A 23,737-nucleotide genomic window follows, 5' to 3' on the forward strand; every position below is an offset into this window, starting at 1 on the left:
TCTCTCATTTAGCGCACATGGCGAAACTCTTGAGCAGTTTCACCGCACCACCACTCCCATACAGTGGCTGCCATCATTACTGCTCTTGTTTTTGTAATCCCATTCCTCACTCTCAGCCGCCACACCCCAAACTTGTGACCAATGTAGACAATAGACAATAGACAATAGGTGCAGGAGGAGGCCATTTGGCCCTTCGAGCCAGCACCACCATTCAATGTGATCATGGCTGATCATTCTCAATCAGTACCCCGTTGCTGTCTTCTCCCCGTACCCCCTGACTCTGCTATCCTTAAGAGCTCTATCTAGCTCTCTCTTGAATGCATTCAGAGAATTGGCTTCCACTGCCTTCTGAGGCAGAGAATTCCACAGATTTACAACTCTCTGACTGAAAAAGCTTTTCCTCATCTCAGTTCTAAATGGCCTACCCCTTATTCTTAAACTATGGCCCCTTGTTCTGGACTCCCCCAACATTGGGAACATGTAGATTCCAAAGGCTTGACGATGCTGCATGTGTACTATCTTTTCCATGGATTGTCACCTTGTCGTGGTGGAGAAGCTCGTGTGGCCCTGAGATCCTGAGAGCGATGCCGTCTGGAGCTACGCTCCTGGTCGGGTCACCCATGGCGGTAAGGTCGAGGGGGAGGTCCCTGACAAAGAGCAATCCAACCAAGACCTCAACGGTGGAACAGGCGGAGGATGATGGCTGACTTTGGTGGAGCGTCACAACGGCTGGGAAGGCGGATGGATGAAGGCTGCAGCAGAAAAGGGTCCCCGGTCGTCTTGGACTCCACGCCACTGGATCCTGACCCAGATCTGTCAAGGACCGTGTGGTGGCTGTCTGTGCACCAGTCTCCCCACGTTAAACAAAGTCACGCACAGGCGTCCAACCCTATGAAGAGGACAGTCATACTGGCTTCGAGTGGCCGCCGATGTATACGATGTAAGGATGGAACTTTCAGCCAGGCATCGCCTTTTGATGATGAACAAAGTGGCCCGGTGGCGCACCGGTAGAGTTGCTGCCTTACAGCACCAGGGACCCGGGTTCGATCCTGACTCCGGGTGATGTCTGTACGGAGTTTGTACGTTCTCCCCGTGGCCTGCGTGGATCTTCGGTTTCTGCCCACACTCCAAAGACGTACAGGTATGTACGTTAATTAGCTTGGTATAAATGTAAGATTGTCACTAGTGTGTGTAGGGTGGTGTTAGTGTGCGGGGATCGCTGGTCGATCCAGACTCGGTGGGCCAAAGGGCCGGCTTCCGCGCCGTATCTCTAAACTAAACTAAACTAAACACCCAATTTACCTCAGTACCTGGTACAGCAACATATCAATAGACCTGCCACATTGTATATGTTCAGCATGCACAGAAACATCGTCCAAAGCTATTTGCCAGTTTTATCTCCTATCCTTCCATTCTTTTCTCCTCCTTAGCCACCTCTCCCCTAAATTCACACCCACTTTCTCTTCTGCCGAAGACAGACACAGAATGCTGTAGACGGCACGGTGGCGCAGCGGTAGAGTTGCTGCCTTACAGCGAATGCAGCGCCGGAGACTCAGGTTCGATCCTGACTACGGGCGCCGTCTGTACGGAGTTTGTACGTTCTCCCCGTGACCTGCGTGGGTTTTCTCCAAGATCTTCGGTTTCCTCCCACACTCCAAAGATGTACAGGTTTGTAGGTTAATTGACTGGGTAAATGTAAAAATTGTCCCTAGTGTGTGTAGGATAGTGTTAATGTGCGGGGATCGCTGGGCGGCGCGGACTCGGTGGGCCGAAGGACCTGTTTCCGCGCTGTATCTCTAAATCTAAATCTAAATCTAAAGCTGGAGTAACTCAGCGGATCAGACAGCATCTGTGGAGCAAAGGATTAGGCGATATTTCGGGTCGAGACCCTTCCCTCTTCTGCCCCGCGATGCCTCCATTCCTAATCCATGCAGATGGATATTTTCTTTGCACTGCCCCTTTGCCAATCCGAAAACATTGGTGCATGGCATTGCTTAACTAACTTTGTGATTGGGTTTGATTTCATCTGTTTGACTTTGGTTTGACCGTGCGGCCCTCCAACCTCACCAGTGTCCTCAATGTGGGCCGGCAGTAGGTCACCATCGTGATATCACTGCGATATTTCATGTTTAATAGTCGCAGCAGGTAGTTCACCAGAATCAAGTGACTTCCTGGAGACAAAGGCTTGCATTGTTTCAGCATTGAGCCAAAACATTTGCCCTTTTCAGAATCAAAACGTACGACATCTACGCATATTAACGAGCAGACAAAAGCCTTTGTTGTTTTGTTTAAAATCAATTTGAATGACAACACTTGCCTGGGAGTAATCCCAGTCTTAACCTTTACCTTACTTTCATCTTTTTAAACAGTTTGCATGAATATTTTTCCTGAGCTCGTTTCATTTTCAATGGCCCAACGCACTTGGCTTAATTAACTTTTCACTCATGCAGCAGCTTCTCGTATGCAGCCAGCCTCTCTGGGACTTGCTTGCTAACTGCGGTGCAAATGAAACTGTGCTGGCCCTCTGCTACAGATTTCCTTTCAGTAAAACAAAATGCACGAAGTAAAATAAAATCAGTAGGGAAAGCCAGCTGGAAAGTCACAGCTCAATGCCATTTTCCTTAGCATTTGCTTTCTGATTTCATCTCCTGCTCATTAGTTTCATTGAGCAGACAAAGTACTTTGGACATTATCAAAGTACTTGGATTTCCAATGGGTTAAGAAGATGTTAATAGCTCAGTGGTGGGATTAAGTGTATTATTGGGACCGCAGAGGGTAGAAAATGGTGTTCAATCTATCTGGTCAATTCTGACTGGAATGAAGGTGTGCAGATGGTGGCATCAGAATCAGTACTTTAGGGATGAGCGTGAGAGAAGAGGCCGATTAGGGTTTCTATTTAAGAAATCACTATTAAAAGCCGAGGGAAGCTTTGCCCAAAACATAATGATCCAATCTCTCTCCACATTAAGTTACATTGGATATTCTCCATTCAAACGATATCTGATCCTCTTGCAAAAAAGGTATGGGGCCAAGTCATTTACTGAACTTGCAAGTATTCCAACCTTGACGTTCATTAGTTTTGTTCACAAGGTTAAAACTATATTGGTTCATTAAGGGCAGTCTGGACTAAGATGGTATCCGTGCTTATAGCTCCAACCGTCCGATTTTTGTCTTGTAGCCAGAGGACTATGATCAAGTGTATGATCCAGAGGACCATGGCCAAGTCCGAGTGCACCTGATCATGCAGCTGAGGTTCTTGTTCCAATGGTGCACTGAGGCAGTGGCAGTCTGAGATGTGACAATCTACAACCCCCACCCCCCCCCCCCCCAACCATATCTCCCTGGCCAACACCTCAGCCAAAGTCTTGATATTGTGAAACAAATTATATAAATGCAAGACCTTTCCTACTTCTTTTTCTTGACTCTAGAATATTGCATTTTCATGCACCGCATAAAACTAAAGAGTGAAGGTGAACTTGGAAGGTAAGGCTGGAGTGCAAAAAGACACAAAGTGCTGGAGTAACTCAGCGGCTCAAGCGAATAGGTGACGTTTCGGGGCGAGACCCTTCTTCAGACATTCCTTTTCTCTAGAGATGCCGCCTGACCCGTTGAGTTACTCCAGCATTTTGTGTCTGTCTTCTGCCCATCTGCAGTTCCTTCCTACATTCTCTGGAGAACATGGATAGGTGGCATTTTACAGTGAGACCTTTCTTTAGACTGACTCTGTGTGGCACAGGTGTGCGTGCCAATCAAGGCGATGATTTCACAAGAGAGATACAAGGTGCTGGAACCTGGAGCAAGAATCAAACCTGCCGCAGGTACTCGGAGGGTCAGGCAGCATCAATGGAAGCAAAGGGATAGTCAGTGTTTCAGGTAAAGACCCTGCATCAGGACTGAGAATGTAGAAGGGAGATAGCCAGTGGAAAGAGGTGAGAGGGAGAGGTGAGCTGGCAGGTGATAAGTGGAACCAGGTGAGGAGGGAGATGATGAGCAGATGGAGCAAGTGGGAGAGAGGGAGGGATCGAGCAACCTTCAAGCTTGTGAACACGACACAACCCTAACCTCAACAACTATGATATTCTATTGACTGTGTCTTTGGTTTAAGGTTATAAAATCATAAGTGATAGGAGCAGAAGTAGGCCATTCGGCCCATCAAGTCTAGTCTGCCATTCAATCATGGCCGATCTATCTCTTCATCCAAACCCCATTTTCCTGCCTTCTCCCCATAACACCTGACATCTGTAGTAATCAAGAATTTATCTATCTCTGCCTTAAAAATGTCAATTGACTTGACATCCACAGCAAAGAACTGCACAGATTCACCACCCTCTGACTAAAGAAATTCCTCCTCATCTCCTTCCTAAAGGAACGTCCTTTAATTCTAAGGCTATGACCTCTAGTCCTAGACTCTGCCTAGACTCTAGTCCTAGACTCCTAGACTAGTGGAAACATCCTCTCCACATCCACTCTATCCAGGCCTTTCACTATTCGGTAAGTTTCAAAGAGATCCCCCCCTCTTCCTTCTAAACTCCAGTGAGTACAGACTCACGACAGACTTCCGTTTCACTGTTTTTCACTATTATTGTTCCCAGTGTTATGGAAATTAATTTATTTTTTATTATTGATTATTTTACATTTATCTCTGGGTATTGCATTTACAGGCCTGTAAGCTGCAGCGAGTAAGGATTATATTGTTCTGTTGGCAGTACATATGACAATTAAATACTCACTCGACTTGAGTTAGGAGACAATAACTGGTGGGTGATCGGAGGAAATAAAGGGTAGCTGATGCTGGAATCTAATAGTTAAAGAAGGTGTTAGATGGAACCGTGTGAAGGAGGGACGATGGGCAGATAGAACCAGGAGTGGGAAGGGAATGGAACTGGGGAGGTGGGGGGGAGACCAGAAGGAGAGAGAAAGGAACATACGAAGTGTGGATTACCTGAAGTCACAAAATGTTACAACTATGTGCAGCGCAAGCAGAAGCAAAATGCTTTGAAAATTTCCATACACAGGAAAGACATTATAAAGTTAAACTATTTTCAAATAAAGCTTCCATTTTAGTTTACAGCTTTCCAGATGAACATTGTAGCTTAATTAAACCAGTAAAAGATTGAAACCTTGCTCAGTCAAGGATGTCTCTGAAGCATTTGGGAAGCACTCAAGCATTCATGTTATCTTTACAGGAAGAATTGGTCTCCGGTACATTGGCGAGGAGTGTCTTCCGAGCAAGAGACAAAACGCATTATTTATGGAAAGCCTTTTGAACCGTGTATTTAATGTCTACAAGCAGGATGCAGTTGAGGGAAGGAAATGAGAGAAAAGGAGGTGAGGATAGAGGGAGAGAGCAGAGTGGAGCGGGGCTGAAGGAAGGGACAATGACAATGGTAGGAAGTGGGCAAGGGCAGGAAGTTTGAAGGAGAGAACAGGTAAAAGAGCACAACACAAATTGGAGGAACAGCACCTCATATTTCACTTGGGCAGCTTACAACCCAGTGGTATGAATTTGATTTCTCTAAGTTCAAGTAACCCTTCCTTTCTCTCTCTCTCTCTCTCTCTCTCTGTCCCTCCCCCACCTAGGTCTCCGACTAATTCTACTGTCCTCCTGATTAAATATTACTGATTGTAAGCCTCGTTGTCACCTTCCCCTCAGCTAACAATGAACCATTCGACATTTTCTTATCAACATCTGTTTTGATCTGTTGTTCTCACACCTTACCCTTCCATAGGTATGTAGGTTAATTGACTGGGTAAATGTAAAAAATTGTCCCTAGTGGGTGTAGGATAGTGTTAATGTGCGGGGATCGCTGGGCGGCGCGGACTTGGTGGGCCGAAAAGGCCTGTTTCCGCGCTGTATATATATGATATGATATGATATGATATCTCGAGACTCCCTCTCCCCTGACTCTCAGTCCGAAGAAGGGTCTCGACCGGAAACGTCACCCATTCAACAACACAAGAACACAAGAAAATAGGAGCAGGAGTAGGCCAACCGGCCCCTCGAGCCTGCTCCGCCATTCAATACGATCATGGCTGATCCTACCCCAACCCCCTTCCCACTATCGCCCTTCTTCCCACCCAAAAGAACCGTGTGATCTCCTGGGAGAGGCCAAAAACCGGATAAAAACCCAGGCCAATTTGGGAAAAAAATCCGGGAAATTCCTCTCCGACCCCAAGCTAGGCGATCGAAACTTATCCAGGAGATTACTCAGGTCTTACTATACTAACAATAGCTCATGTCCACTTCCCTGCCCGCTCCCCGTAACCCCTAATTCCCTTGTCTATTAAAAAACAATCTATTTCCGTTTTAAATTTATTTAACATTCCTGCTTCCACAGCTCCCTGAGGCAGCGAATTCCACCCTCTGAGTGAAGAAGTTTCTCTTCATCTCAGTTTTAAAAGAGCCCCCTCTTATTCTAAGAATATGCCCCCTAGTTCTGGTCTCCCCGATCATCGGAAACATCTTTAGCGCATCCACCCGATCAAGGCCCCTCACGATCTTATACGTTTCAATAAGATCGCCTCTCTCCAAAGATGCCTCCTGTCCCGCTGAGTTACTCCAGCATTTGGTGTCTACCTTCGGGGTAGACCAGCATCTGCAGTTCCTTCCTACACATTTTGCACCTTCTTGCTGCGTTAGCTCTGTGTGTAGCTGGTTTGTAATGGCCTAAATTCACAGCCAGGATCTGTTCACTCTTCAGAAGTAGCGAGAAACGCGGTCATCCGCAAACTTAAGCAGTGCTGAAGAGTGAGTAGTTGCGGATTTAAAGACCTTCCAGTGCGGTTGGATCGTCTTGAAGACCAGTCACCTCACATGTTTTCACATTGGTCAGTTGTATACCAGCTGCGCGCTTTTAATTTAATACCAATAACCCATGCAATTTAACGTCACGATTTTAGATTTCCATTGTAACTTTAATAATTGTAATGATTGCAGGACAGGGCCTCTTCTAGAATCACAAACTGGATCACATATAAACAAAGACACAAAATGCTGGAGTAACTCAGCGGGACAGGCAGCATCTCTGGAGAGAAGGAATGGGTGATAGTTCGGGTGGAGACCCTTCTTCAGACTTTCTTCAATCTGAAGAAGGGTCTCGACCCGAAACGTCACCCATTCCTTCTCTCCAGAGATGCTGCCTGTCCCGCTGAGTTACTCCAGCTTTTTGTGTCCATCTTTGGTTTAAACCAGCATCTGCAGTTCCTTCCTACACATATAAACCAACCACACCCTGTGTGGTCACTTGCAGTGTTTACGTAAGGTGAACATTTTTTTCGCTGAATTCAATCCTTGCACCAGTATTTTCCCAGGCAATGCAGTGCCATTCCAAAAACATACAGCTCTGTAGTTAATTGGCTTGGTAAAATTGTAAATTGTCCCCAGTGTGTGTAGGGTGGAGTTAGTGTGCCGGTCGTTGCAGACTTGGTGGGCTGAAGGGCCTGTTTCCGTGCTGTATCTCTAAACCCAGCAAATTAACCCATAACTTCCAAGATTCAAGAGAGAGTTAGATTTAGCTCAAGGCTCACGGAATCAAGGGATATGGGGAGAAAGCAGGAACAGGGTACTGATTTTTCACCCAGAGAGTTGTGAATTTGTGGAATTCTCTGCCACAGAAGGCAGTGAAGGCCAATTCACTGGATGAATTTAGAAGAGAGTTAGATAGAGCTCTCGGGGCTAGCGGAATCACGGGATATAGGGAGAAGGCAGGCATGGGTTACTGATTGTGGATGATCAGCCATGATCACAATGAATGGCAGTGCTGGCTCAAAAGGCCAAATGGCCTCCTCCTGCACCTATTTTCAATGTTATAGACAATAGACAATAGACAATAGACAATAGGTGCAGGAGTAGGCCATTTGGCCCTTTGAGCCAGCACCGCCATTCAATGGCTGATCATTCGCAATCAGTACCCCGTTCCTGCTTTCTCCCCATACCCACTGACTCCGCTATCCTTAAGAGTTTCTGTGATTCTGTGATTCTGGATGATCAGCCATGATCATGATCGGTGCTGACTCGAAGGGCCGAATGGCCTCCTCCTGCACCTATTTTCCATGTTTCTATGTTTCAGACTGGTTCTGAACTGGCACCTTTATAATGCATTAGGATATGTGAAAAATTAACTCTGGATGTTTGAAGTCACTTACCTTTTTTTTAAAGAGAAGCTGATTACTAACTTCTGGTTTACTAACAGCCTGGGATTGAGAAGTGCCGATTTTTAAGAGAACATTGAGGAGATTGCTATCTAGTTTAATGCTGGTAAAAATGCTGCAGGCACGTTTCGTGCCTAGGACCACCGCAAAAAGCCTCTCCTCACACTGTGAACTATTATTCCCCTTGATGATCAAGTGGTCTCTCCGAGCAGGTTCCTCGAAATCTCCCCGAGGAGCAAGGGAGATGGAAAAAAATTAACCACGCACTCTGGAAGTCACATCCTATTTTTGTTCCCCTAAGAGGAAGATGAATCCTGGTTTACTCGACTTGTACTCGCTGGAATTTAGAAGATTGAGGGGGGATCTTATAGAAACTTACAAAATTCTTAAGGGGTTGGACAGGTTAGATGCAGGAAGATTGTTCCCGCTGTTGGGGAAGTCCAGAACAAGGGGTCACAGTTTAAGGATAAGGGGGAAGTCTTTTAGGACCGAGATGAGAAAGTTTTGTTTTCACACAGACAGTGGTGAATCTGTGGAATTCTCTGCCACAGAAGGTAGTTGAGGCCAGTTCATTGGCTTTATTTAAGAGGGAGTTAGATGTGGCCCTTGTGGCTAAAGGGATCAGGGGGTATGGAGAGAAGGCAGGTACGGGATACTGAGTTGGATGATCAGCCATGATCATATTGAATGGCGGTGCAGACTCGAAGGGCCGAATGGCCTACTCCTGCATCTATTTTCTATGTTTCCATGTTTACTAACTGCCTGCTGGATAGGCGACGGACGGCCAGTGAGACGTGTGTCCTTTTTAAGGACGCGGCCTATGTTATTATCGTGCGCCCACTAGCGTTATAATCCACTGAGCGGCTATCACTTCCCCAAAATAATTCCTCAGGATCCGGGTCAATAGAAATTGCCACAAGTAACACCTCCGTGCCACCGAATTATGTCAAAGTGAAGCAGACAGGAGCATTTGCAATTACTGATAAAGCTTTGCTGAGATATGTTTACCCTCACTCAGTGCCAGCGAGGTAAACCATATTCATCACTCCTTAATGTACAATGAGAATATATTATACCGAAGAAAAATGTAGACAAATTGCAATGACTTGTGTCACCCCAGGTAAAGTCATTACTTTTTAAATTAGCTGGTGGGAGATTTGTGGGGAGGCTCAGCGTGATCAGTGTGCAGCAGTCCCGACAACAAGCAGTAATACCTGATGCATTGCCTTCAGCTATTGCCCTGCAGGAGCAGGGAGTTTGCCAAAGTCTGTCATTTATTATTGCCAGGGAGAAATAATAGTTCTGGATGAGAAATTAGCTCTGGATATTTGAAGTCACATACCTTTTTTTTAAAGAGAAGCTGATTACTAACTTCTGGTTTACTAACAGCCTGGGATTGAGAAGTGCCGATTTTTAAGAGAACATTGAGGAGATTGCTATCTAGTTTAATGCTGGTAAAAATGCTGCAGGCAAGTTTCGTGCCTAGGACCACCGCAAAAAGCCTCTCCTCACACTGTGAACTATTATTCCCCTTGATGATCAAGTGGTCTCTCCGAGCAGGTTTCTCGAAATCTCCCCGAGGAGCAAGGGAGATGGAAAAAAATTAACCACGCACTCTGGAAGTCACATCCTATTTTTGTTCCCCTAAGAGGAAGATGAATCCTGGTTTACTCAACTTGTACTCGCTGGAATTTAGAAGATTGAGGGGGGATCTTATAGAAACTTACAAAATTCTTAAGGGGTTGGACAGGCTAGATGCAGGAAGATTGTTCCCGATGTTGGGGAAGTCCAGAACAAGGGGTCACAGTTTAAGGATAAGGGGGAAGTCTTTTAGGACCGAGATGAGAACGTTTTGTTTTCACACAGAGAGTGGTGAGTCTGTGGAATTCTCTGCCACAGAAGGTAGTTGACGCCAGTTCATTGGCTATATTTAAGAGGGAGTTAGATGTGGCCCTTGTGGCTAAAGGGATCGGGGGGTATGGAGAGAAGGCAGATACAGGATACTGAGTGGGATGATCAGCCATGATCATGTTGAATGGCGGTGCAGACTCGAAGGGCCGAATGGCCTACTCCTGCACCTATTTTCTATGTTTCTATGTTTACTAACTGCCTGCTGGATAGGCGACGGACGGCCAGTGAGACGTGTGTCCTTTTTAAGGACGCGGCCTATGTTATTATCGTGCGCCCACTAGCGTTATAATCCACTGAGCGGCTATCACTTCCCCAAAATAATTCCTCAGGATCCGGGTCAATAGAAATTGCCACAAGTAACACCTCCGTGCCACCGAATTATGTCAAAGTGAAGCAGACAGGAGCATTTGCAATTACTGATAAAGCTTTGCTGAGATATGTTTACCCTCACTCAGTGCCAGCGAGGTAAACCATATTCATCACTCCTTAATGTACAACGAGAATATATTATACCGAAGAAAAATGTAGACAAATTGCAGTGACTTGTGTCACCCCAGGTAAAGTCATTACTTTTAAAATTAGCTGGTGGGAGATTTGTGGGGAGGCTCAGCGTGATCAGTGTGCAGCAGTCCCGACAACAAGCAGTAATACCTGATGCATTGCCTTCAGCTATTGCCCTGCAGGAGCAGGGAGTTTGCCAAAGTCTGTCATTTATTATTGCCAGGGAGAAATAATAGTTCTGGACGACATTAACTAAAAGCATAGAAAAATAAAAACACATGCCTTAATCCACCACCTCCGCCTCTACCTCAAGATGACAATTAATGGAGTTAATAACTCGACATGATAGGTTGATCAGGGCTGTAATGCATTGTGACGTTGTATTGGTACAATTGTAAATTATTGAAAAGTTACACTGCACAACTCGAGGAAGGAATTTGTGCAAAAATATTAACCAGTATCTCAGCTTCAACCAGATCACTCAGGATCCAAAGGAAATAATAATAATTACCTAGGCAGCACTTTGTGCAGGGGCGGCACGGTGGCGCAGCGGTAGAGTTGCTGCCTCACAGCGCCAGAGATCCGGGTTCGATCCTGACCACGGGTGCTGTCCGTATGGAGTTTGTACGTTCTCCCCCTGACCTGCGTGAGTTTTCTCCAAGATCTTTGGTTTCTTCCCACACTCCAAAGACGTACAGGTTTCTAGGTTATATAAGAAAATAACTGCAGATGCTGGTACAAATCGTATTTATTCACAAAATGCTGGAGTAACTCAGCAGGTCAGGCAGCATCTCGGGAGTGAAGGAATGGGTGACGTTTCGGGTCGAGACCCTTCTTCAGACTGATGTCAGGGAGGCGTGACAAAGGAAGGTTGATTGGCTTGATATTAAATTATTCTAGGTTGATTGGCTTGATATTAAATGGTTAAAGAAAAATCTCCCTATTGTGTAGGATAGTATTAATGTGCGGGGATCGCTGGGCGGTGCAGGCTTGGTGGGCCGAAGGGCCTGTTTCCACGCTATATCTCTAAACTAACCTAAACATTTTGTTATAACTCTGATTAGTGATGATAGTTAAATGTACTTTCTTCCATGCTTGTTCTTAAAGCTCATGTGTCACTAGTTGTACTTCAAGCTCCAGAACAGGTGATTCTCTAGTACTCTGTTGCACTAAATCCTGCACTCTGCCTATCTCTTCTCTTTACATTACCTATTGTACTTGTGTAGGATTATACTCATGTATGACATGATTTGACTGGATAAGATGCAAAACAAGTTTTTTCACTGTATCAATAATAATCGATACCAGTGCCAATATTGGAAACAATTGGTCACGAGCACACAATTAGCAATTGCATTTATTACATTCAGTGCGTCGATTTCTACCAATTTGTAATGAGCAATGTGACTGTCAAATGCACACAGTAAGATCAAATAGATAATAACATGATAAAGATTAGGCAGTCTGTCAGTAATTGTCTGCTGTATGTCGTGTTGTTACTTGCGAGCAAAGCACCAAGGCAAATTCCTTGTATGTGTACATACTTGGCTAATAAAATGTATTCAATTCAATTCAAATATCAAAAATAGACCAGCAGTAGGACATTCGGCCCTTTGCACCTGCTCCATCATTCAGGCAAATGGGAGGAGCTCAGGGAGGTATTTTGGTCAGTATGGGTGAGTTGGGTAGAAGGGCCTGTTTCCATGCTGAACAACTCTCTCTCCCTGTGACTCAATAATTTCATGGCTGATAGAGTCATTTCAACACTGTGAGCCATTTTTGTACCTTCTCCCATGTCTCTGAAATATGCATTTGAATTATATCTTCCACAGCTGTGCACAGTGATCTATTTTGATATCATCTGATATCATTTCTGTGCGTTTAAGCAATATCTTCCAGAGACAAATCACATTGCATTAATTACAAATCAAGAGATTGTAACATAGAGTCAGAGAGTCATATAGTGTGGAAACAGGCCCTGTGGCCCAACTTGCCCACACAGGCCAACATGTCCCAGCTACACTATTCCCCTTGCCTGCATTTGACCCATATCCCTCCAAACCTGTCTTGTCCATGAACCTGTCTAACTGAGTCTTAAATGTTGGGATAGTCACTGCCTCAACTACCTCCTCCGGCAGCTTGTTCCATACACCCACCAATCTTTGCGTGGAAAAAAGTTGCCCTCAGATTCCTATTTAATATTTTCCCCTTCACCTTGAACCTATGTCCTCTGGTCCTCAATTCCCCTGATCTGTCTGAAGAAGGGTCTCGACCCGAAACGTCACCCATTCCTTCTCTCCAGAGATGCTGCCTGACCCGCTGAGTTACTCCAGCGTTTTGTGTCTATCCCTGATCACCTATCTCAATAATCATATTCCCGTTCCCTCTCCATACCCAGTGACGCTTTGAATCTAGGAAACTATCCATAAAGCATGTTCAGTCACCTTGTCTCCACTGCCTTCTGCAGGAGGGACAGGGCAATAGAATATTAGACAGAGATCAAATGAGATCAATAGAGCATTGGAAAGATGAGAGACAAAACTTTGAAAGTCATAAGTTTAGAGGAGAGTTTAACCCTGCTTAAGTTGAAGCACGTTTGCGAGCTACAAAATTAGAACCCAGCAATTTTGATTCTTTCCTAATTTCATTGACAAATGGTTTGAAGACCTGACGTTAAGATCACAAAGACAAATTTTGCGAGTTTCCCTGGAGCCTGCTTTTAATTAAATCGTACTCCAACCAACTGCACAAGCAGCTCAGAGGAGCAAAGAAAGTCCCTCAAAGTTTGCAAATGTGAAGAAAAACAGATTGACGTCTAATAACAGACCCAACATGTCTGCTCTGAACGCTGCCTCATTAGTTCTGCTCTGGCTGAAGATTAATGTTTTATGTTACTTTAGCATTTGTTCAATTAAATGAAGTGCACCTCTTTTTGTCAACGTTCTCCTTTCAGACAAATATCAATCGCACACTGCGAATTAAAGTTCCCATTTCACACAGCAAATCTAAAAAAAAAAAAGACCATGCAAGATGCAGAGGAGGTAATCCATTAGGAATTGTGGGCTAATCAAAATGTTGGAAATGGACGTGTCATTTAAAACTTGTCAGTCAAAAGTGCGAGATTAAGTCGCATTTAAACAAATAAAGGTGGATTATGACTGATGCACATCATCTTTACTCAAGTAATAATCAGTTGTGTTGATATTGACTTCAGGATGTGGACTTGAATCCTTTCTGTTTTGTTTTTTTTAGTTTAGTTTAGTTTAGATTAATTTTGTTTAGTTTAGTTTAGTTTAGTTTAGTTTAGAGATACAGCGCGGAAACGGGCCCCTCAGCCCACCAAGTCCGCACCGACCAGCGATCCCCGCACACGAACACTATCCTACACACACTAGGGACAATTTACACTTATACCAAGCCAATTAACCTACACACCTGTACGTCTTTGGAGTGTGGGAGGAAACCGAAGATCTCGGAGAAAATCCACGCAGGTCTCGGGGAGAACGTACAAGCTCTGTACAGACGGCGCCCATAGTCAGGATCGAACCCGGGTCTCTGGCGCTGTAAGACAGTAGCTCTACCGCTGCGCCACCGTGCCGACCAGAATGACGTTTCTGTGTGAGGAAAGGCAGAGTGCATGTTCACAGCACGTTTAGCAAGCTGACAGCATCCAGCAGCACTTTGTATTTCTTGCATCACCTCTGATGTAATGTGGAAACAATTGATCATGAGAACACAATTAGCAATTGCATTTATTACATTCAGCGCATCGATTTCTACCAATTTGTAATGAGCAATGTGACTGTCAAATGCACACAGTAAGATCAAATAGACAGTAACATGATAAAGATCAGGCAGCCTGTCAGTCCGCCTGGACCCACCTGAACTCCCGGTTGCCAAACATTAAATTCCACTTCCCATTCCCACACTGAGCTTTCTGTCCTCGGCCTCCTCCATTGTCAGAGTGAGGCCAAATGCAAATTGGAGGAGCAGTATCTCATATTTCGCTTGGGCAGCTTACAGCCCAGTGGTATGTGTATTGATTTCTCTACTTCAAGTAACCCTGGCATTCCCTCTCTCCCCATCCCTCCCCCGCCCAAGTCGTACCAACTTCAAAGTCATCTTGTTGAGTCTCATAGCCTGCACTTGTTTTCACCCAACAGCTAGCAAGGCCGCTTGACAGACAGAAAGCAAAGAGTGGGGATAAATGGGTCCCTTTCGGAATGGCAGGCAGTGACCAGTGGGGTACCGCAAGGTTCGGTGCTGGGACCCCAGCTATTTACGATATACATTAATGACTTAGACGAAGGGACTAAAAGTACCATTAGCAAATTTGCAGATGATACTAAGCTGGGGGGGGTAGTGTGAATTGTGAGGAAGATGCAATAAGGCTGCAGGGTGACTTGGACAGGTTGTGTGAGTGGGCGGATACATGGCAGATGCAGTTTAATGTAGATAAGTGTGAGGTTATTCACTTTGGAAGTAAGAATAGAAAGGCAGATTATTATCTGAATGGTGTCAAGTTAGGAGGAGGGGGAGTTCAACGAGATCTGGGTGTCTTAGTGCATCAGTCAATGAAAGGAAGCATGCAGGTACAGCAGGCAGTGAAGAAAGCCAATGGAATGTTGGCCTTCATAACAAGAGGAGTTGAGTATAGGAGCAAAGAGGTCCTTCTACAGTTGTACCGGGCCCTGGTGAGACCGCACCTGGAGTACTGTGTGCAGTTTTGGTCTCCAAATTTAAGGAAGGATATTCTTGCTATGGAGGGCGTGCAGCGTAGGTTCACTCGGTTAATTCCCGGAATGGCGGGACTGTCGTATGTTGAAAGGCTGGAGCGATTGGGCTTGTATACACTGGAATTTAGAAGGATGAGGGGGGATCTTATTGAAACATATAAGATAATTAGGGGATTGGACACATTAGAGGCAGGAAACATGTTCCCAATGTTGGGGGAGTCCAGAACCAGGGGCCACAGTTTAAGAATAAGGGGTAGGCCATTTAGAACGGAGATGAGGGAACTTTTTCAGTCAGAGAGTGGTGAAGGTGTGGAATTCTCTGCCTCAGAAGGCAGTGGAGGCCAGTTCGTTGGATGCTTTCAAGAGAGAGCTGGATAGAGCTCTTAAGGATAGCGGAGTGAGGGGGTATGGGAAGAAGGCAGGAACGGGGTACTGATTGAGAGTGATCAGCCATGATCGCATTGAATGGCGGTGCTGGCTCGAAGGGCTGAATGGCCTACTCCTGCACCTATTGTCTATTGTCTATTGTCTATTGTTTCCTTTATCGTCGTTAATTTTTTGCATTTCTTTCATTCACCTATATACTAAAACTCTTGTTTGTTTGTTTGTTTGTGATCGAACTTCAGCCAAAACGGTGCACGATAGCGTGACAGTTTTACGCCTACCTTAGTCACCGTTGTCGCTTTAATGGTAATGCAAATATTTTTATTGAAATTGGTGTTATATTTATAAAGTTATTCACATTTTATAGTTTTTAAAACCCGCGCATGCGCAGTCGGGGGGGGGGGTCCTCACGTAAGATGGCCGCCAGACCAGCGCCACACTTACGTAAGATGGCCGCCGGGTGACTGCGCATGCGCAGTTGGGTGGAAGGTCGCCATTTTGCTTTCAGCTCCCACTTCCCGCCAGACGCCCGAATGTTTCCGCGGCCCAAGTGGGGGTAGAGTCACTGTCGCCACCGCCGCCCCAAACCCCGGGCGTTTCCATCATGGCCGCCGCTCCCGCTGCCGCTCTAAATTCCGGACGTCTCCATCGCTGCCGCAACGCTGAGCCCCAAAGCCCTCGCCCCGCCATCATCGCCGCCGCTGCCACTCTAAACCCCAGATGGCTCCATCATGGCCGCCACTCCTGCTGCCGCTCTCAGCCACCGCCGTCTCCTTCACCGCTCAGCCCCAGAGCCGCCGCCAAGCAGTTAGTCAGACTAATTAGACCAGGCGGACCCGCTGGGCCCAAACCCCTCCCGCATTCACGCAGCGCCCAACCCCTCTCTCCCCTCCTCTCCCCTCCTCCTCTCCCCCCCTCCTCTCCCCCCTCCTCTTCCCCCCTCCTCTCCTCCCCTCCTCTCCGCCCCCTCTCCTCTCCCCCCTCCTCTCCCCATCTCGTTTCCCCCCACTCCTCCCCCTCTCCTTTCCCCCCCTCCTCTTCCCCCTCTCCTCTCCCCCCCTCCTCTCCCCTCCTCTCCTCTCCCCCTCTCCTCTCCCCTCCCCTCCTCTCTCCCCCACTCTCCTTTCCCCCCCTCTCCTCACCCCCCTCCTCTCCCCCCACCTCTTCTCTCTCCCCCACCTCTCCTCTCCGCCCCCCTCTCCTCTCTCTCCCCCCTTTTCCTCTCTCCCCCCCCCTCTCCTCTCCTCCCTCCCCCCTCCACCCTCCTCTCTAGGAGATAGATTTAAACTTTAAAATGTGAATAACTTTAAAAAATATAACACCTATTTCAATGAAACTTCTTCCAATTAGACCACGGGATGACGGTAAGGTAGGGCTTAAAATTGTCGCGCTGTCGTGGCTGTAGTTCAGGAACAAACAAACAAACAAGAGTTTTTGTATAAAGATTTTATTTGCTGCTGAACTGTTAAAGGCAATGTAGATGGGCTATTGCATGCTAGCCAATCGTAGTGCTTGTTAGTAGTAGTCCCGTCTAGTATGTGCTTTATTATATTAAGAACTCGCCTACGTCAGGCAGTAGATGTAACAGCTCGGAGCTGTAATGTACCGCAGGTCCTATGATGTAAGTGCTTCAATAAAATGATGCGTTGTACTTAAGCACTTTATTACATGGTGTCAGAAGTGGGATCTGGTCGGAGACCACTGCTGGTGAAAACATGTCCGACGTAAGTGACCTCAGGAACGCGAAACCTGCACTTTAGTGGATTCAGTTTGAGATTAATGTCGCTGGCGCGGTCGAGTACTCTCTTCAGATTAGCATCGTGTTAGAAAATTGGGAGAGAACTCCACTACAGAATATATCTCATCTATCAATTCACAGATTTTTATTATTTTTCTTTTTAAATGTTTCTGCAAGTTTCTGCCTACTAAAGTGGCGCTGTGACGTACTACGGTGTTTAGGATCGAGTGGTCTATCTTGCTCTGCTCTATTATCTGCAATAATGGTCAGTGATAATAAAATCACTTCATGAATTGTGTAGGAAGGAACTGCAGATGCTGGTTTAAACCGAAGGTAGACACAAAATGCTGGAGTAACTCAGTGGGACAGGCAGCATCTCTGGAGAGGAGGAATGGGTGACATTTCGGGTCGCGACCCTTCTTCAGACTGGAGAAGGTTCTCGACCCGAAACGTCACCCATTCCTCCTCTTCAACAGTTCAACAGTTCAACAGAGCTTTATTTGTCATTCGGTACCAAGGTACCGAACAAAATTACATAGCAGTCATACACAAAAAAGAACACAAGACACATGACCCCAACACAAACGTCCATCACAGTGACTCCAAACACCCCCTCACTGTGATGGAGGCAACAAAACTTCCACTCTCTTCCCCACGCCCACGGACAGACAGCTCGTCCCCGACCGACCCGCACAGTCCCCGCAAGGGTACGGAAGTCCCCGCGGCCGAGCCGCACCGGGCGCTGAAACATCCCGCGGCCGAGCCGGGCGACGGAAGGCCCCGCGGCCGAGCCGTGCGCAGCTAAGTTCCTTCCATCCAGCTAAGAGATGCTGCCTGTCCCACTGAGTTACTCCAGCATTTTGTGTCTATCTTCGCATTTTGAATCGTTGCTCAGAGTGTATCTGTTATCCAAAATTGTGTATCGCCATTCTCCCAGATCAGATCCAACACTGTACATCTACATTCATATCAAATTGGGGTTTCCGTAGGATTTTAAAAGCCAGCCTTTGGGTGCTGACAGTAGACAGATAGGCAGCAGTCCTTGCTTTGACAGCGTGTACGAACCTCTATGATAATGATAAATGCCAAATACATCTTAACTAGATAAATATTGCCAAGATAAGAATCCTGCTATCTGCCACACAATAATTCAGATACAACGCCAAGCATACTGCTTCTCTCTCGAAGCCAGGCCATGTGCTTCCCCTCAGGGAATTGAAGCTGATAACACGAGTTAAAGTGGAAGATTTTCTATACACAGGGCACACTCTCAACAGCGGAATTCAGTGCGTGCTGGAAAGTTGAAAAATAAGCTGAAAGGTTCATCATCAAACACAAAGGCATCGAATGAAAATATCCAGATGATCAGTCTGAAGAAGGGTCTCGACCCGAAACGTCACCCATTCCTTCCATCCAGACATGCTGCCTGTCCTGCTGTACTCCGGCATTTTGCATCTACCTTCGGTTTAAACCAGCCTCTGCAGTTCCTTCCTACACATGTGGTCTGGTCATTTCCCCCCACAGATGCTGCCTGACCCGCTGAGATCCTCTAGCAGGTGTGGGGTTTTTTCCAACCATATTCCAGCCAAGAGCATTCTGTGTGATCCCAGCACACTCTCTTCTTAAAGCGTGTTCAAATATTCCGGCACACAGCGGGTAATTTAGTCCATTAATAAATGTCACTGTATGGCTTCCTGAAACACTTTATCATCCATACTGCACAGCAGTAAATCAATGGAAACTCCCAGTTTATTTCATACAGTGATCATTAGCAACTTTTAATAAAATACTAGACAAAGTGGACCCGTTGGGCCCAAACCTCTCCTGCATTGGTGCAGCACCCTGTCCTCCCCCGTCCTCCCCTCTCTCCTCAACCCCCCCTCCCCTCTCCCTTCTCCCCCACTCCCCCCTTCCCCCCTCCCTCTTCCCTCCTTCCCTCCTCCCCTCCCCCTCCCCTCCTTTTAAACTTTAAAATGTGAATAACTTTAAAAATATAAGACCGATTTCAATAAAACTACTTGCATTATCACTAAAGTGACAATGGTGAGTAAGGTGGGCCTAAAATTGTTGCGCTATCGTGTACCGTTTTGGCTGAAGTTCAGTCACAAACAAGATAACAAACGAGAGTTTTAGTATATAGATGACCATCATAGTTCAGGGACAGAAGGAAGCAGATGGCAGAAACTGCCAATTGCTGCACATCCCTAAACTTTGATGGTGTCCAAAGTCCAAAGACGTAGCACAGGACAGTTCAAATATTAGGAGAGGAAGGTATTCTCTCCCCTGGTAGAGAAGATGATTGTTCGTTTTGCCTCAGGTCCGTCAAACAGTTTTCCCACAGATCGTCAAGAACAAACAAGCCATTCATTTACGATTTGCGTCGTCATCTGTGGAAACTTACTGCAACTATGGGGCCCAAGCCCCTTGTCATCATCAGCCTGATGTGCAAACTGAGTGAAGCTATGAAACAGTGCACACGCATGCTCAATAATGAGAACCTCAAAGAATAGACAAGATTAAAAGATTCAAGTTCTGAGTTACCACAAACAGTGGGTTTTCTCCGAGATCTTCGGTTTCCTCCCACACTCCAAAGACGTACAGGTATGTAGGTTAATTGGCTGGGTAAATGTAAAAATTGTCCCTAGTGGGTGTAGGATAGTGTTAATGTACGGGGATCACTGGGCGGCACGGACTTGGAGGGCCGAAAAGGCCTGTTTCCGGCTGTATATATATGATATGATGATGATAGTGGGGGATAATTAATAGCTAATGGATGCATCAGAGAGTTTGGGGGTTTGGGAACAGCTCCATCCAAGACCGCAAGAAATTGCAGCGAATCGTGGACGCAGCCCAGACCATCACACAAACCAACCTCCCTTCCATTGACTCCATTTATACCCCACGCTGCCTCCACACATCGACACTATCCTACCGGCCGCCCTTGGGAGCTCTCTGCTTGCAGTTTACCTATTCTCCCTAGACCCACGTGGATCTCCTCCAGGTGCCCTGGTTTACTCCCACATCACAAAGACTTGTGGTTTTAGAGGCTGATTGGCCCTGTAAAATTGCTCCTAATGTGCAGGAAGTGGATGGGAAAGTGGGATGTTGTAGAACGGTGGCGGCACGGTGGCGCAGCGGTGAGTTGCTGCCTTACAGCGAATGCAGCACCGGAGACCCAGGTTCGATCCCGACCACGGGCGCCGTCTGTACGGAGTTTGTACGTTCTCCCCGTGACATGCGTGGGTTTTCTCCGAGATCTTTGGTTTCCTCCCACACTCCAAAGACGCACAGGTATGTAGGTTAATTGACTGGGTAAATGTAACAATTGTCCCTAGTGTGTAGGATAGTGTTAATGTGCGGGGATCGCTGGGCGGCGCGGACTCGGTGGGCCGAAAGGGCCTGTTTCCACGCTGTATCTCTAAATCTAAATCTAAAATCAGAACCAATGTGAATGGGTAATCGTAGGTGGGTTAAGGGGCTTGTTTCCATGTGGTGTCTCCAAACTAAGTAAATGCTGCTGGTACAGAAAATCAGGTAAAAAGGGAATTTTCTCTGGGAATGGAACATTGTTTCAAGTTAATTACCTCTCATCGGTGATCTTGAATTCTAGTTTTATGTGACTGCCTCGTGAGATACCTTACCAAATAGTTTTAAACATTTTAGACCACCACATCCTCCTCAACTACCTTGCAAGTTACATCCTCAAAGAACACAAAGGTATTCATCCCCTATCAGTCTGACCTTTCCATTTAACTTAGTTGATGCGTTGATGAGCCATCTATATACTACAACTCGATAGTTTGTTTGTTTGTTCCTGAACTACAGCCAAAACGGTACACGATAGCACCACAATTTTAGGCCCACCTTACTCACCGTCGTCCCTTTGGTGCTGATGGAAGAAGTTTCATTGAAATCGGTGTTATATTTTTTAAGTTATTCACGTTTTAAAGTTTAAATCTAACTCGTGGGGAGGGGGGGGGAGGGAGGGAGGGAGGGAGGGAGGAGGGAGGTTGGAAGGGGGGAGGAGGGAGGATAAGGGGGGTTGAAGGGGATGGAATGGGGGGGAGGGGGGGAGTGGAAGGGGGGAGGGGGGGGCGGAGAGGGTGCTGTACCAATGCAGAAGAGGTTTGGGCCCAATGGATCCACTTGGTCTAGTTTATATTATTTCTCCCTTCGGAATTTTTTAAGTTCCCTTTTATCATATCATATCATATCATATATATACAGCCGGAAACAAGCCTTTTCGGCCCTCCAAGTCCGTGCCGCCCAGCGATCCCCGCACATTAACACTATCCTACACCCACTAGGGACAATTTTTACATTTGCCCAGCCAATTAACCTACATACCTGTACGTCTTTTGGAGTGTGGGAGGAAACCGAAGATCTCGGAGAAAACCCACGCAGGTCACGGGGAGAACGTACAAACTCCTTACAGTGCTGCACCCGTAGTCAGGATCGAACCTGAGTCTCCGGCGCTGCATTCGCTGTAAAGCAGCAACTCTACCGCTGCGCCACCGTGCCGCCCTTAATATCTGCACTAAAGATAATGACAGTGTGGTTTTACCGGATTCCAATACTACACCGGGATAATGTTGGTTGGAAACGTTGCGACACTGTTGTGCTTCATCGAGAATAGACTTTAGACTATCTTCCTACCAAATTGTCAAGGAATAGATTAGACACACTCTCATCCATTTCAAAACCGTTCATTGATTAAAAAATTAAATAAGATTAATATCGGACGCATAATGAAAATGAATAGATGTTGTCAATTAGCTAGTAATCGAAATACCATATTAGTAATGGAAAGATTAATGAACAAAATAACTAGCCAGAGGTTTGTAATTCATTGTATTATAAATCATTAAGAGACAGAGAATTAATTGTGGAAATGATTAGAATCTCTTATTATTTTAGTTGGTGAGATCACTTTTAGAATTAATTCCCCAGGCAATTGACGTTAACAATTTTGATAGCTTGTTTATCGAAGAGATTGCTCCTCTTTACAAAGGGTTGTCAGTGTTTCAGGACTCCAGCATCATCTTTCTGGGAGATATGGCTAATGCAATTTCACTCCTCCCTATCACTCATGCAATAAGTTCCATGGAGATCTCATTGATGAACCCCCCCCCCCACTTTGGTGGCAGAGCTTTCAAATTTATACATTTGGATGAACCACTTTTCACTTCAGCCTCAACATCCCAACTGTATTCATTCTCACCTCCCTCTGATTCCTGACATTTTAGAGTTCATAATTACTTTCACCGTCTGCAATTGTCTTGTATCACATTACAGCTCGGTACCTCGCTCACCATCCCCATGTGCTTTCATTATTAAGACACCTTCTTCTCCTGATTTCCTAAAAAATCAAAGAGATCTTATGAACCATGGAAGGAACTACCTCCACAAAGGACAAAGGAAATACAAAAGTGATGCACTGTTGGCCTTCATTTCTTTGTAATTTTGGAGCTGTGATCCAGTGGATTGTCACCTTGTCGCGGTGGAGAAGCTCATGTGGTCCTGAGATCCAGAGAGCGATGCCGTCTGGAGCTACGCTCCTGGTAGGGTCACCCATGGCGGTAAGGTCGAGGGGGAGGTCCCTGACAAAGAGCAATCCAACCAAGACCTCAACGGTGGAACAGGCGGAGGGAGGGTGACGGCTGACTTTAGTGGAGCGTCACAACGGCTGGGAAGGCAGATGAAGGAAGCAGCAGAAAAGGGGCCATCTTGGATATCACGCCACTGGATCCTGACCCAGATCTGTCAAGGACCGTGTGGTGGCTGTCTGTGCACCGGTCTCCCCACGTTAAACAAAGTCACGCAAAGGGGCGTCTGACCCTATGGAGAGGACAGTCATACTCACTTCGAGAGACCGCCAATGATGATGATCCAGTAAATCTCAAATTCAGAGGGAGGTGTTTCTGCAATCATAATAAAAATCAGGGGATATGGATCCTAGAAGGGCTTATCCCATCTGATAATTACGCTCATAACTCTCCTTAGCGTGGCGTCTCAAAGTCACAGTGGCAATCGCTTTAAGCCACTAGAGGACCAACTTTCCCTCGCTGAATTTTCTAGTCCCAATCCCAATAAACATCACATTTTACAGAAGTTTCTTTTCCGTACACATGAGAAAGGAAATTGCTTCCTCCTAATATTCTGCTGAGTATGGCAACAGAGATTTCAGTGAATGACGGTGACTTATGTGGTATCAACGAAGACCTTCCTAGTTACGGCTATCAGGAGACACTGAGCAGACGGCAGCTCTGGAAAAAGGAAAGTTCAACCAAGGCCCAAGAGAACTTTTCCAAATATT

The sequence above is a fragment of the Rhinoraja longicauda genome, chromosome 22 (genome assembly GCF_053455715.1).
Source record: "Rhinoraja longicauda isolate Sanriku21f chromosome 22, sRhiLon1.1, whole genome shotgun sequence".
Lineage (NCBI taxonomy): Eukaryota > Metazoa > Chordata > Chondrichthyes > Rajiformes > Arhynchobatidae > Rhinoraja > Rhinoraja longicauda.